Below are 14,605 nucleotides of genomic sequence, written 5' to 3' on the forward strand. Positions count from 1 at the left end.
AAAACCCCAGTTAGGTTGGATGGATTTTTTTCTTTTAAAAAAAACCCTTTCTTCCATTGAGTCTCTCACACAGGGTCAGTCAGTAGGGCACGGAGAAAACATAAATAATAAATAACATAAATAATAAAAATAAATAAATACCATAAAAATAAATAATAACATAAATAATAAAAACATAAATAATTGCCTGCACTGGCAGGATAACACTTTGCTATCTGCAGTGGTGGGGGTTATTTTAAAGCAGCTCTGAAGTCCCATGAAGGGTGCAGTGTGCCAGCTCTCCTGCTGCTCCAGCCCAGGGCTCTGCCCAACATTTAAGAGAGGCTTTGCTCCTGTGCAGGACCTGATGTGCTTTGTTTGGATTGCAGACTTACAGCAAGCTTCATGTCAGCCTGGCACTCCAACAACTCCTTGGGATTTTATTCCCTCCCTTGGTATAGGATTTCTGTGTGGTTACTTGGACACTGATCAAAATCTGGCACAATTCCAGCCCAGCCAGGAGCAGCCACATAAATTTTCCCATCAGGGAAAATTATCAAGTTTGAGAGATGTTCCTTGACCTCGTTGTTATCTGGACATTTTTATTTACATTACAGTAGCACAGGGAGGCTGGGCACAGACCAAGGTCCCTTGGCACTTCACACTCTGCACACACAATGACCTTGCTCCTTCCTCAAAGGGCTGCTGCTCACAACTCACACTTTACACCACACTGGGGTGACTTGTGCAGAGCCCCCCTGCCAGTAGCCAGACCCAAAATTTGCCAGTCAGAACAGTGTCCTCCAAGCATTGCTTCCCTGCAGCCTCCAAAGCAGATTCTCAGTTTTTTTTCCCCAATAAGTGGAAGTTTGGTCAGATGTGCCACCATGTGCCACTGCCCACATCAGAGAAGCAGCCCAGCCTTGGTCATCTTGTCCAGACTTTCATTTAGCCCTACTAAACCTCACAACAAAGTCAGGTAAGGTTATTAATGAGGGTTGTACCCATTTCACTCTGTGGCTGTACAAAGTAAGGGCTACACCAGCACTCCTGAGAAGGAAACTAAATTTGTGGATGCCTCTTTTTCCTTCCCTTCCCAGCCCCAGCCAGGAACTGAACTTCAGACAGCTTTCAGTACCATGTCAGCAGGGATGGTGCCTTCAGACTCAAGGGATGTGCAATTTGAGAGCAAGACTTGAGGACAGACGAGTTGCTTTATCAGCCAACCCTGCCCTGGCAGACAGACACACTTCACACAACATGCCACCCCCTCAAGACACTGGGATTTACACTTGGCTTCCCTGCAGGAGCTGGGAATTTGGCTTGTAGTGCCCCTATGGCACTCTGAAAGTCCATCCAGCCATCCTTGCTGTCTCCCAAATCATTAATTCCACACATCACAGATTTGCTTTTCATGCATATTATTTTGAGCACCGCCCTAATAACATCCTGAGACTGGGAAATGCAACTGTGTCCTGAGCTCACCTCTGCATGAGGGAGGGGAAAAGATCACAGCAGATTAAGTCAGTTCCTTGGCTTTTGACTTGGTTGGTTTAATGCTCATCAGATTATGCAGATGGCTTTCCCACCCTTGGTCTCTCCTTGGCTATTATAAGAGCAGGTGTTTCCTCAGTGGGTTCCTAACCAGTAGGTAGGAATCAGCCAGGAGTAACTGGTCATTTCAAAGGTTTTTTTTTTTTGATGCCTACTCAGTGCTCCCTTTAAACCATGCTGTTGTAAAATCTCTAACGAGATGCCTTCAAACCCAGGGATACCCAAAAGTCACTTTAATAAAAGCACTGGAGACTTATAAACACTGCTAGGCACCACAAATAAAGTGATGGACTTTCTGATAATTTGAGGCCAGAGTATTTCTCTCCCCCAAGTCATTAATGCCACAGGAAGCACCTTCTGATCAGGTCTGAGCAAGAATTTAGCTGCATGTCACACAAATCAATGGGGCTCAACTGTTCTAAAGGCTGCAGTTTCAAGTGCAGGGGGTGATGGTTAACACTAACCCAAGTTCATTTTCACAGCTTTGAATTTGGTTTTGAGAACAGTTTTAAGAGACCAATGTCAGTAATGAATTAGGCATGGTTGACCTTTCTTTGCACTGGGGAGGACAGAATGACCTCTGGACATTTCTTCCTGCCCTGATTTTTGTGGTCCCCTGAAAACACCGAGGCAAATTTCAACTCAGCCTATGCTGGTTTTGTGCAAGCTCCTGAGTTAGAGAGTTTTGTTAAAAAGGCTACAGGAGGAAGGAAAAATGAGTGGTTACAGAGCTTACTCTGTGCTGGATTCCTGACTGAAGGAGCTCAGCCAGCTTTGAAACCTGACTGCAGTAAGTCTGGACTTAGATAAGCTGAACTGCACTCACAATTAGCCAGGAGGAACTTCAGCAAATGATCTGGGTGGCCTATCATGAAAAAGTTAACAAATGCTTAGCTGTAATAAATGAGATCTGTGAACAGGTTCCAGAGTACTTGGAGCAGCTGGTGGCCTGCACATCCAAATCAGCAGGATGGGAATGGGGAGGTGCTTAACAGGAAAATGCTGCTGGTTGTGCCTCTCACAAGATACACAAATTACACCTCTATGGCAATGGAAAAAAAAAAAGAAAACCAAAGCTGTTTGGCTTTTACATAAGGGAGATTTGGCATAGGAAGTGAAGTGTTTGGGATAACCACATGTCTGGGCAGACTCTGCTCGTGCCATTTTTGCCCAGAGGGGAAAGGTGGAGGTGCAATGGAATTACCTTGTGTGACCCACTGGGCTGAACCCACAACACCTAACAGGGGCAAAGCCAGGGAGAAACCAGAGAGCCAAAATTTACAGGGAAAACATCCTGCTGAGAGCAGATTTTCTCTCTTACCCAGTGCACTGCACACTTGTTTGGCAACTCCTAGCACTTACAGGAGTGGCTGCAGCCCCCAAAAGCCCCAGTGCAGCAGCAGCCCTGCAGCTTGGGACATCAGGGAAAAAGGGAGCACTGGAAGGTGCTGGCACATGGCCACATACCCTCCATGCTCTCAGCATGCCAGGAGAGCTCAGGGAGGCAGGAAGGTGGAAGTATACAGTGCAAACCACAACACAGCCAGCAGCCCAACCTCTGGCATTCAGGAATCACTTCAAGCCTGATCCTGCAACGTGCTCAGCAGCTCTCCCCTCTCACTGAGTTGCAAGGTCTCTGTGGCTCAGCACCTCACCACAGAGGGTTTTACACACCTACCACCTGCAAGATACAGCTAATTGGTCAATCAAGATAAACCTCTTCCTAAGGAAGATTTAAACACAGGCAGGAACAAACTCAAGCTCTGCACAGGTTGTGGTTTCTCTACCTGAGTGAATTCCTTTTCCAGCTGTTAGAGAGAGGTAAAATCACAAGGGAGGGTCAGTGCTGCATGTCTGGGGCTGGAGAATTCTCAGACTGACCAGATGCGTGTGTGCTGCTGCTGTCTCAGTTACAGTGCCCCCCAGCCTTGGAGAAGCATCCTCTCCCTGCAGCAGAATGGGATCCAGCAAGAGAAATCACCCTGCACCAGGGCAAGGAGATCCTAAAACAGCACAGAAACTGCAACCTCATCAAGAAGAGGTATCTCCATGTTTACAAGAAAGTTGGCCAAGAAGTGGAAAAATTTTGGTGACCCCAAATTCAAGGCTTGCTGATGGGCACAGCAAAAGACTCCACAGATTCAGTCACAATTTCTGCAGGCTGGCCAATCCTGCAAATTCAGAACTGGCACAAATGCTGTCTGCTGGATGCTTTCTTTGTTATTCCACCTCTCTGTTTCTGGAAATACTATCATTTTAAGCTTCAGAGGGACAGAATCTACTCCTCCACTTCTGCTCACCTCTGGTTTTGCATTCAAATCCATAACTTCAAGAACAACCAGAACTACAAATCCATTTCCTTGCCTGGGTTTGAGCCACAGTGACCCTCTCTAAGCATCCTTTATGTCAGCATCCCCAACTGCTCTGAAAGTGGGAGACAAACTGTGTGACAACCTGATGCTCCCTTCAGCCTGAACTTCCTTGTAGCACATCTCAGTAGCAGGGAATCTCTGAATTCCTGCTTGCCCAGTCATCAGAAAATGGAGCTGCCACAGCACATGGAGCAAAAGACAAAAATCTCACTTGTTGAGAGCTGCTAAGAAGAAACCACCCAGCTAAAAGTGCAGAAGCAACAGGTCCATCCTGGACACACCACCCCAGTGAGAAGCAGCAGGCTGAGGTTGTTCATCATTCCAGAACTGGATGATAATGCTGAATAATCTTAATCTGATACTCAGTGGCTTCAGCAGAAGTCAGCCTGGGGCTGCTGCTTCTTGTATTCCTTCAGGAAACAAAACTGGTGGATAGAAACAGATATAAACACTACTGAGCAGATAAACTGCAAGAGGAAACAGGCAGCTAAGCTACACCCTTGGGAGAAAGCAAAACAGAGAAAGTCAGGAAAAGAAAGGAGGGATGAGGAGAGTGAGGAAACAGAAGTGAAACCTCACTGAAAGTGAAAGAAGTGAAAGCTCACTGCTTCATGCAGCTTGAATTGTGATTGACCACAGGCTGCTGTTAAATGCTGGATCACACCCAGACCACTTTTCTGAACTGCAGGCTAAAGCACCATAACCCATCTCCTTCAAGGCTCTGCCTCCTGGTTTCCCATTCCTTTCAAATTCCATCCCTTTCCCTATTCCTTCCAAAGCACAACTTGGACAGTGACACTGCTGACCATTCACCCTGAGACTCCAGCAAACAGCATTTCTGGTCAGCACACTGCATTTCAGCTAAATTATTAAAACACAGTCAAACTGATTGCAATAAGAAAAAAAACCCTCCACACACTCTGACCCTGTCCCAAGTTTCAGCCAATGCATGCACAGCAGCAGCATTTAGGTACAGCCAGTAAAGCAGAACGTGGCAACACCCACACAGGTCCAGAACTCCTAATTGTACATCTACACCCTCATTTTCTGCTTTCTAAAGTCAAATATCTGAGTCCTGGAAAAGTCAGCCCTTCCTCTCTTTAATCAGCATATGGTGCTCTGTGTACTTTTGGAGCATAAGGAAAAGCCTCAAACTCACTCCATTTGATTCAGCACACAGTGAATAAATGACACAGAGCCTTTCCACAACAGGTTTTGTCGTGATTGTTTCTTTTTCTGCACTTTGATTTCCAGAAGGAGAGATTATTGGACAGAAAGCTTTTTGAAGAAAAGTCTAAAAAAACAGAAAGAAAAAGCCACAAGAGCTCAACTACCTCCCTGCTGGGCAGAGCATCTCCAAGCATCTGCTGTACCTGCCCAGAATTACAAAAACTCCCACTGCAAGCCAGCCTGCTGCCAGCTCTGACACCCCAAGCTGCAGCCTGGTTATCCCCTATTGGAAATGGGAATATCAATATTTCCACTGCCATCTGCAATTAAAGACCTTAGCCTTTCCCCACACATTTATAGATTAACTCCTTCTCAGTGTTATGGTTGCACTAAATTTTAAAGAAATGGGAAAAAAAGCAGCAAGAGCACAAAGGAATCTGTATTTACAGGGTGTTCAAATATCATCACTGGGGTTTCTGGAAACAACTTCTTGACTCAGTACAACACTCCTTGTCATTGGAAGGAAGTACAGAGCTAAAAGTGCCATCTGCTTTGTCCCTTTACCCACACTGCAGCACTCTTTAAAAACGTTTCTAAAAGATAAACCACAACACCCAAAAGGTCCTTAGTGACACCTGTTAGGGAGAGGGGGTTAGATACAGTCAAATTCCACTTCCAGCTGAGTTTAAGAGGCTACAGAAACAGGAAGATCACCTCCTCTTTATGAAGCTAAGTACATAAAATACTCTGAGCAAAGTATAAAATAAAGAGCCTTTGCAAATAGCACTTAATTCCTCTCTATTACCTATTTAAAGGGTTGTTTCCTGCTCTGTGGAGCTGAGAACCTTCACTGCAGTTCTCCCTTACACCACCAGTTCTGCATGGCCATATATCAGCATTATTAATATGATTTACAAGTGCTACAGATGTTCTCCTTAGGGGCAGCTCCATGCAAACATCGACAGACTTCTAATAAACAGACTCAGATCCATCTGTTAACTTGTTTGAGGCATTTCACTGTACAGAGCAGAACCAAAGTGATTCATCAGAGAAACTATCTTCATCAACAACCTCCCTTGAACACTTCTTATGCTCCAACACTTTCTCCTACTTAACTTTTAAATTTGTTTTTATGTATTTCATGATTAAAGTTACTATTTCAAAGAAGAGCAGATAAAAAATGGATGTAATAATAGCAGTAAAAATGGATGAGCTGCCACTGGTTTAAATCACACTCTGGGTTTACAACTACAGCACTGCACCCTTCCCATGCAAAGTCCACCTAAAATCAATACGTGACAATCAAGTCAGTTTAAGGGGATGAGGGATGAAATGAAAGGGATTGAATTACCAGGACATAAATATACATAAATACATAAATTACATAAATATACTGCTTGTTAGCTGAGGCACAGCAACCAAGGGAATTGCTGCAGCTCTGCAGGCAGAGCAGCCACTTGTTACACCAGTCACCCTCCCATTTAAGACCACCACTCATCCCCTGTGCACACTCCCACCAGCTTGGCTTTATCTGTTCTCAAAGCAATTGAAGTGCCCTGTGTTTGCACAAGCACATTGTCCCGGAATAACTCTGTGTGTTAACTTAAAGCAAACACAGCCACACAAGCACAAAAGGCTCTCTGGGCTCTACTACTTCCGATGAAAAGTGATTTTGCCAAGGTTGGGTAGATCCATAAACTTGCTCAGCTATGCAAGGAAGTTCCAGGTCAGCTGAGGTGTGAACAAGCTGGGGTAGTTAAGCTCCCTTAGAGTTTAGAGAGCATCTCCCTTAGAGAGCATCAAAGCAGTTTCTGAGTTTGTGCGCTTGAATTAAATCCTGGTGAGAAAAGGAAAAATTTGGATCTTAAGGTCCTCTCCTTGTGCAGGGAGCAGATGTTGGTGATTCAGGAGAAGGGGGAAGATGCTCCTCACTGCCTCAGCCCCCAGGGAACAGAGCTGGGGGCAGATGGACAGGAGGACAGCTCCTGCACAGCCTCTGCAGCACAGCCCCTGCTGACAGCACCCAGGGCTTAGGGCACACCAGCCCTAAGCTGCTCTGAGCTCCTGCATATGGATGAAGCTCAAGTCCAAGGAAATATGACCATGACAGCGTGGACACAAGCATCCCAATTGATTCCCACGTGGCTTGTTCTGCCCAGGAAAGGAAAACACTCTCAGCACACTGGATGATCTATAATACTCCCACTCAGGCAAGCATGCAGTCCAGGCAAAACTCAGAGGAACATTCCCTCTCTCTTCATTGAGGAGCTGCACTTCATTTCACAGACCCTGAGCAGGACTGTAGCAGCAACACAAAAGCTGCAAAAAGCAGTGCTTTCCAGGAAGGAACAGTAAAAAGCAGTGCTTTCCAGGAAGGAACAGCATTCTGCACTGAACTCAGACACACGTGTGCTCAGTTTATCACTTTCACTACAGCTCACAGCACAACAGTTCCTAAATCACCCTTGGTAAGCAAACAGGCAGCTCCATCCTACAGCCCCTTCCAGCAAAAACCTCTGGACTGCAAACTCTACACTTACTTACAGCCAAACCAGCACCAGGGCAATTTTCTAAAACAGATTTATCTCAGCATGGCCATATCAATGGGTTTTGAGAGAGATCCCCAACCAGGCACCCTCTGTGATGTTACACAAGGATGAGCTGAGCAGTTGAAAAGACAAAGCACCAGAAGGAGAAATGTGCATTTTCTTCAATACAAGTAGGGTTTGGTAACCACAGGACAGTCAGTCATGTGAAGAACACCTCAGCCTGTGTCAGGAAAGTTCTCCAAGAGTGGAAGAGCAATCCTTTCCTGCCTCTGCTTCTCTCTTTTTAAAGGAAAGGCAGGAGCAAACAGGATCATTCCCAAAGCAGACTGGTGTCAATCACACCCATGTCTAAATCTCAAAGTTTGACAATAAATGGGATCAGTGCAGACAGGGAAATTTTTTCCAGATTGGTCCCTCAAGCAGAGAAATTTCACCTCAAATTGTCTTTGCTCCACCTGTTGCAATGCTGGTGGAGAGGAGAAAGCCCCACTCCCAGAAAAGAAGAAAAATCTCCTCTGACCAGGTTACCCATGCTGCTGAAACACTTCCAAATGTGACAACATCTGCTGAAAAGAGACCAAAACCTGGCAAAGTGCATAAGGTACCCAAAATAGAGGTGAGTAGTTTCTCCAGTCAGTATCTTATCAAGAAGAAGGGAAAAGGACCACCAGAAAACACAGCACATTAGAGAATTTCTGCACTGCTCTCCAGAAGAATTTACATCTTCCAACACTGGCTTTAGCAACAAGTGGATTTAAGAGTTAGTGTGCCACAGAGAGTTTTTCACTTCCAACAAGCACTAATGATTGACAAAACAACCCTGATGTCGCAGTAAGATGCTGTGGAATGAAAAGCTGGAGATGCACAACCCTTCCAAAACGTCCTGACAGCTCACTGAGCAGCACAGCACACCATGGCTCCCTCCCAACTCCCAAAACTGCACTGCTTACAGTCAGGTTTTGGGCTATTACTAAAGAATAATGTACAAATTGAAATAAAACAAAACCCCAAAAAAAACCCAACACCACGTACAACAAAACAAAACATATGGCTCATGGTAATGATTGGGAAACCCACTGAGGATTAATGAATTTTGCAAATTAGCAAAGAAGGGGCCAACCAGGATTAAAGAGAAACAATCAACAACACTGAGATGCAAAACATTCTTTGTTCATTTATTTAGCAAAGTGCAGTTCTGCCTGTGCTGAAAGCACCTGATAGCTTACCAAAGCAGACAGAGTAATATATTTTGTAAAAGTAATTAAGCCTTTGAAATATGAGACCTCAGTACATCACTCAGCTGCTGCCGAGGAGAGGGATTTGACTCCCAAGTTGTTTGTGCTGTCAACAAGAGCGATCCAGCTCCCAGATTACTCCTGGGAGGAGGAGTGAGATTCTAGGAGTGCAGCAGGGCTTGGCTGCAAACCCACACCCCGCTGCACAAGTGCCTCCCCTCCAAGGGGAATGGTAAACATTAAACAGCATCACTCAGAACGTGCACCAGGTGCCTGGGAAAGCTCTGGGAAGCCCCAGCCCAGGGTGTGCACTGCCTTCAGCCTCACAGTGAGGTCAGGCAGGACCCCTGAACTGCCACTGAGCCTTGGGGGTACCAAAAATCCCCGTTGGAGATGAGTTTTAAAGACCCAGTTCTTAACTCAGCAAAGAGGCCTTCTGTAAGGTTATTAAGAACTGTGATTTAAGTCACTGTACACAGCAGTGCAAAGACAGGAGCAGCTACAGAGCCCACAAAACACTTGCATTTGCAGACACTGACTAATAACAAAATCAGCCTTCTTTAAAGACAGACAGAGCAAGGGCAAGGCTGCCCAGCACGCTTACTGAGCTGGAACTCAGACTACAACATGCTTTTCCTCTAAATACTTTTTAAATGACAAGAACTAAAGTTTTTGTAAGCACTTTGACAACAATTTTATTTCCAGAAGCCTAGTTTTTATTTGAAGATAACAGAACTAACACTCCAGAATCAGTTTTGAAAACAACCCTCAGACACTTCACCTTGCACGTGCATTCTTAATTTAAACTTTGCATGCATAGGTCACTACAAGTAAAAAGCTTTTTACTGCAGTAGCTACTGTCTCAGCACTGAAAAGACAATATTGCAATTGAACATTTTACAAGACTCTTAACCCCTGCCCAAGCCTTTTATTAAACATTGTCTCAAAACACGAAATAAGCATGAGTGAAAGAAATACACAATCTTAACATTTCTTCTTTCCAAAAAGGAAGCCTTTGAGGTCTGGAGTTACTCTGTTTCAGCAGGAGCCTCTCAGGGTATTATTAAAAACTCCCCAAACTTCTATGCTAAAAAAATGAGACACCCAGCAGTCTGCCAGGGCTGTGACCTGCAGATCAGGAGGCAGGACCTGCACTCACAGAACACTCAAGCACTGAGGGAGTTGTAAGCAATACAGATCATGGTTTTTTCTGCTTGTAAAGCAACCAAACCGCTTTGGGGACTTCTTGTTTGTTTTGATCGATGCATATTTATTCTGCACTTGTCACCCAGATCCTGCAGCACATATGGTAGTCACCAAGTCCCCTCTAATACCTTGGCTTAGCACTGTGTGAATTAAAGACAACAGTTTCAGCTTTAAAACTAAACTTCAGTTTCATGTAGACACACACCCCCACCAGCACACTCACACTGTACACGTTAAAAAAATATTAACAAGCATATTAAAAACGTGCTTCTCTATTCCCAGCAAGGAACAGCAGGTGTGCTTTGCTAATTATGTCAGCTCCTAACCTGTTATTATTTACTAGTGTCAGGAACTTAAGATGTAAAAAAAATAAATAAATAAAAAATAAAAAAAAACCAACCCCAAAACCTACATATAAAAGTTTGAAATGTTGCTCATCCAAACAAGTTTATTTTAGCAGTTTTTGGCTCCCGAAGAAACCAACAGAAAGGAACTGTCCCAGAACATCTCTCCCGAACCTGACAGAATACATTCTCCACGTTGTCAAAAGTGAATTGTGGAGGAAAACACGTTGTGAATGAACACCGAAAAGACGCACCCAGAGCCGCGACCCGAACACTACAGCTTTGTCTGAAAGTGAAACCAAGCAGGCTACAAATAATGCTCTATATCCCCAGCCCAGGGAGGTGCCAAACCCAAACGACAAGTATAAACGCAGGAGAAGGACGGCTGAGTTTTGAAGATTTACATTTTTATTATCGGCAGCATTATTTATAGCGTGACACTTCTATATATAAATCTGCGATCTTTTCTTCTCACACCTAGAAAGCGTATCGAGTTTAGGCAGCGAAGCCTTTTATTTGCAAAAGTTTGGTAAACACCGGATATTTACGCGAGCGGAGCAGCTGGGTACACACACACACACAACATATACACACAAATAAATGCATGCGGACACGGAGAGCGGGGAAAAGGCGCAGCTCGCAGCCCGGAGCTGCCGGGCCGGCCGGGGAAGGGGAAATGGCCGGAGCGGGCGGCGCTGGCCCAGGGCTGGGGCTGGCCCAGGCTCTGCTCCGCCACAAACGGGGCTTGAACCGCCAGCAGCCGGGCTGGAGGCTGCCTAACCCCCCTCCCATCCTCCCAGATATTTTTTAAGTTTTTTTTGGTTTTTTTTTTCTCCCGCCCCCCCCTCCCCGCCGCTCTTTTTTTCCTTGTTTTCAAGAGCCCTCCTTCTCCTCGCCCCTAATTTTCCCCTTCAAAAGATGGCGGGCAGAGAGAGCGAGCGAGGGAAAGCGAGCGAGAGAGAGAGAGGGGGAATAACAAAAAAAAAACCAAAAAAAAAAAAAAAAAAAAAAAAGAAAAGAGAAGAGAAAGAAAGCGAGCAAAGCCCGTCCTGCGCTGGGGCGCGGGGCCGCGGCTGCGCCCGGCCGGGGCTCTTCGGGCGCTCGGCGAGAAGGGGAGGGGGAGCAGAAGATGGAGAAGAAGCGGCAGAAGAAGAAGAAGAAGAAAAGGGTGGGCAGGAGCGGCGGGGCCGGGAGGAAATCAATGGCCAGGCTGCAGCCAGCCCCGCCGCGCTTTGTTACGATTGTGGCGGCGCACAAAGGCTGCGGGGCCGCGGGGAGCGACGCGGGGCTCTCGTAACAAGAAGGAGCAGAAGAAGAGAGGAGGGAAAAAAAAAAATTTAAAAAAAAAATATCAGCATTGGCCTTTCCCCAAGTGGGTTTTGCTTTCCTCCCCCTTCTTCCCCGGCCCCCCTCCCTCCAGAAACCATGGCCCAGTGCTAGCAATGCACACCCAAGCATCTAACAAATAAAGGGAAAGATTAAATAGATTACTTTGCCCCGGCAGCTCCAGCAACGTTTGCCTTACAGTCCCTCCAGTTGCTCTTCTTTTTATCCTCGGCAAGGCAGTATAATAGATGCGCTACAGCGCCCGAGCGCTCATGCGCCGGCCCGCAAGGCCATGTGGGCACCGTAGTCCCGAGCCGCGCCGGGCCCGAGGCGGCGGCCGCAGCCCGGACTACAAATCCCAGAAGGCAGCGCGGCCCCCCCGGCCCCCCGCGCCCTCCCCGGAGCGGCGGGCAGGGGCCGGTGAACGGCAGGGGTGATGCCCCGGTCAGCGGGCGGCGGGGCCGCACAACGCCACGGCCCCCGCGGGGGCAGCGCCCGGCGGGGCTCTCCGAGGGGGAGCGGCCGCACGGAACCCGGCGGAGGTGGCGGCGGGCGGGTGTCCCCCGGGCAGACATGGCCGGGGAAAATCCCGGCTTCCCCCGTCCGCCCGCGTCGCGCCTCCCGCGGTACGAGCGGAGCCTGGAAAGTGCGGCTGGAACCGCGCGTGGGACCCACGCGTGCTGCGAATCACAACTGCTCTCGCCCCCTTTTTTTGGTGTGTGTCGGTGTGTTTGGTTTGGTTTCTTTTTTTTTTTTTTAATCGCGGTTTGCATTGGGTAATGCGCTCTCGCGTTTATTACGCAACAACTAATACGAGCTGCAATAAAAATAGCCCGCCGCCGATACACGCTGGAGTAGCGAGCCGCCAAAAAAAAAAATCCATCAAGAAAATCCACAGCCCGATGTAGTTTGCGCTGGTTGGCGCATTTCATAACACTGTCAACTGCTGAAAACAACAGAAATTAATCTAATGTATACAATGAAAACAATGTGAATTTTACCAGCACGCCACCATAAAAGCATCAACAAACATCAGCGCTGTTAAAAACACTTCCAAGTAACAGACCCACACACAGCCCATGTCCTAAAGCAAATCCACAACTGCAAACAGAAGTTAAAACAACAAAAAAGATGTTATAAGCCAAAGTATGATTGAATTGCTGTAGAAAAAAAAATAGAATAGAACTATTGGAAAATAAATGAGGGGAACATTTGAGTGCCAGTATGGAATAAGGCAGAGTGAGGGATTTCTCTGTGGACACGTGTGCCAGCAGAGGCTGCCATGCTGCGGGTTCAGACAGCCACATGCTGATGCCAATTAATAAGTCAGTTTATTGTAACCATAAGGTGAAGGCAGTTTTACTAAAAGACCTTATTTCCAGAAGATTAGCTTTAGAAATACACCACCAGTGGGACTGAAATTTCTCCAGAGGTATGATATAATCAGAAAGATTGTACAGGCTTAAGAGAATTACATTTAGCCATGCTTGCAGCTGCCTCAGGATGGAACCAAAATTGTGAACGTGCCTTAGCCAAACTCCCCCCAAAAAGGGCTTTTTGGCACTCAACTTCAAGGTTTGTGCAAATTCAAGAAACAGAAACTTGCTTACAACTCTACCACTCTTGGGTTCATTTATTTGGTGTATCTGCATCAACACCAAACCCTGCTCTAGGTCAGGGTGTGAGACTTGGGTTTCCCTCCTGACCCTTTTGATCTGACCATCAGGTACCCCAAAGTCACCTCCCCACGCAGAGCACATGGTCTCTGCAGGAGCACAAAGCATGCAAGCAGCAAGGAAAGAGTAAATTCTAGGAATTCTCAAGGAGAACCCCCACACTTCACCTCACAAACTTGATTGCTGGATGGAGAGGAAATCCTTTGGAAATGCCACCTAAAGTCTGCCCTGCCTACAAGTGTCCTGCACACCAGGGAGTAGGGGAAGGACTGGATTTTGAGCACCTTTCACCATTTTTCTGCTCTAAGCTCATTTTCAAGGCAATCTAAAAAAAAGCATTTAAGAACTGAAGGGAAACAGGGCCCTTCTTTTGACTGTCCTGCTCCAGGATGTACCTGATCCACACGGATAACCAGAGGAGGAATTCCTGAATGCCATAACACACACAGGCACCAAATCATGAGCATGACCAAAGAGCCCCTAAATGAAAACTGCTGCAGCTCCAGGCATGGGGGCTGGGAAAAGTTGGCAGCTGAAGCTTTCCAAGAAAGGGGGCAGGGAGAAATGGGCTGAGTATTCACTATGAACACTTAGAAAAATGGACTCCATGCACTCTAAAGACTCCTTTTCAGCTAAATCATAATCTGAAAGCTTGGGTTTTAAAAGTATTTATATTTTAGTTTTTGACAAACTCCTACAACAAAAGAAGTGTTGGCTGCAATGCAAGACTTGGCAGAGCCACGAGGAACTGAACAGGGGTCTCCTAATGCAGAGTGTTCAGCAACCCCAGCAACAGACACAGAGCACAACGAAATTGGGAAGTGCAGGCAGAAAAATAGAGACAAGAGAAGCCAGAGAGCAAAAACCCCTCCAAGCTAGCAGAGCACTCACCTCACAGTGAACGTGCACAAGTTCAATATTGGAGTTTGAGCCTCACTGCAAACCCACCTTCAGGAGCACAATGATGACAGCACACCAAAACTGCAACCCAAAAGGAGTCTCCAGTTACACCTTGTCCTGCCTTATCTCACCCAGGGTGGGTGTAAGAGAGTTTCATCCCAAATTGTCGTGTTCATTATGCAGCAGGCTGAGCAGGCGAAACAATTCACGTGGGAAACCGTCCCCAGAGATTTCACCACTATCAGTTTTCAACCTGGAACACAGCAGTCACTCACACACCTACCTGTAGGTCTG

The 14,605-nt window shown here is 46.4% G+C and overlaps 1 protein-coding gene across 1 annotated transcript in view; it reads right to left on the reverse strand.

The window, feature by feature from the left end:
* BRD3 (bromodomain containing 3) overlaps positions 1-11,996 on the reverse strand; it is a 35,505-nt gene extending 23,509 nt beyond the window's left edge. The window contains exon 1 of the mRNA XM_033077724.2: positions 11,901-11,996. The gene's annotated coding sequence lies outside the window, so the exon portion shown is untranslated. The remainder of the gene's footprint in view (positions 1-11,900) is intronic.
* Between the last annotated feature and the right edge of the window lie 2,609 nt (positions 11,997-14,605).

This window comes from Catharus ustulatus, chromosome 21 (genome assembly GCF_009819885.2).
Source record: "Catharus ustulatus isolate bCatUst1 chromosome 21, bCatUst1.pri.v2, whole genome shotgun sequence".
Lineage (NCBI taxonomy): Eukaryota > Metazoa > Chordata > Aves > Passeriformes > Turdidae > Catharus > Catharus ustulatus.